Below are 1,845 nucleotides of genomic sequence, written 5' to 3'. Positions count from 1 at the left end.
AGTTTGTCATTTTTTGTTCTATCGCAGTATAGAATGGGAAGGAAAGACCCATTATTGCTCATCTACAAATATCCAAATTTTGATGCCTAATACCCCATAGATAGTTCGAACTGTATAGGAACAATGATCAATTTTAGCTCGAATGGTTTGTAGGGGAACCCTACCTTCTCTGATCCATTCGACACGTGCAATTTCTTTTCCGTCGATACGCCCTGCAATTTGCACTTGAATTCCTTTTGTATCAGCTTGTTCAGTTAATTCAATAGCTTTTTTCATTGCCTTTCGAAACGAAACTCTATTCTTTAATTGTAGAGCTATATATTCTGCAAGAATATTAGGTTGTCCATAAGGTTTTGCAACTCTTGTGATAGCAATGTTAAGTCTCCGGTTCACAGAACGAAACCCTTTTTGTACATTGATCCGTAATTCTTCGATTCCTCGCGTTCGACCCTCTATTAACAAATTTGGGAATCCAATATAGATTATGACCTGAATTAGGTCGATTTTTTTTTTAATCTCTATATGTGCAATTCCTTCTGAACCAGATCTCATATTTTTTTGTACATAATTCTTGATACAATCCCGTATTTTTTCATCTTCCTGGAGACCCCTGGAATAACTTTTGGGTTGTGCGAACCAAAGGGAACGATGACTTTGGTTTGCACCAAGTCGGAAACCAAGTGGATTTATTTTTTTTCCCATATCATATTTATCCCGATCTCTTTCTCTCTCTATATATATCTATTTATCTCTATTCCAATTCGGAAACCGAAGGAGGCAGAAGTTTATCTCTCTCTCTCTTTCTCTAGGTATCTCTCTATTATAGTATCCTTAAATACACCTTTATTCTCTAAAAGAAAATCTTGTTCAGTTTTCGTTTTAGATTGATCTTTCAAAACGATATTTATATGACAGGTGGGTCTTTTTATCGGATAACTACGTCCTCGAGCCCGAGGTTTTAACTTTTTAATGATAGTACCCCCATTGACTTCGGCTTGACTAATGACTAAATCAGCTTCGTTGAAACCCTTATTGTGACTAGCATTTGCTGCTGCAGAATAAACCAATTTTAAAATGGGATAAGATGCTCGATAAGGCATAAGTTCTAGTAGCATAAGTGTTTCCTCATAGGAACGCCCACGAATCTGATCAATGACTCTTCGTGCTTTGTGAGCAGACATACATATATGTTGAGCTAAAGCTTGTACTTCTGTACTAGAGCTCTTCTTCTTCCTATGCTTTTTCATGCTCCTCTTCCACCTTCTCCACTTTGACATAAGGGTTACCTCCCACCAATGAATGACGAGCACCTATTTCACTTTATTAACGACGAGATCCATTATTGTTTCTCGCGTGTCCCTGGAAAGTCAGAGTCGGTGCGAATTCTCCCAATTTGTGACCCACCATACGATCTATTATATAAATGGGTAAATGTTCTTTTCCATTATGAATAGCAATTGTATGGCCTATCATTGTGGGTATAATGGTAGATGCTCGGGACCAAGTTACTATTATCTCTTTCTCCTCCCTCATGTTGAGCTTCTCAATTTTTCCCAATAAATGATTAGCTACAAAAGGATTTTTTTTTAGTGAACGCGTCACAGCTGATTACTCCTTTTTTTTTTATTTACTTATGAAATAAAACTATGAAATAAAGTTGATTTACTTCAACTTAAGAAAATATTATTGTTGGTTAGTTCATGATCGAATATCATACTTTCGTTCTGTATCAATCTGAAATTAATGTACGTTCCTAAAAATAAAAATGACTTTATTGGTATTGTATGTCCATGTATCTCAGTATGAAAGAAAGTAAGAAAGACTCAATAAGAAACACTCAATACA

The sequence above is a fragment of the Tasmannia lanceolata genome, unplaced genomic scaffold (assembly GCF_043159265.1).
Source record: "Tasmannia lanceolata isolate RefF3 unplaced genomic scaffold, GAP_Taslan_0.1 ptg000332l, whole genome shotgun sequence".
NCBI lineage: Eukaryota > Viridiplantae > Streptophyta > Magnoliopsida > Canellales > Winteraceae > Tasmannia > Tasmannia lanceolata.
This window is presented reverse-complemented; position numbering follows the sequence as displayed.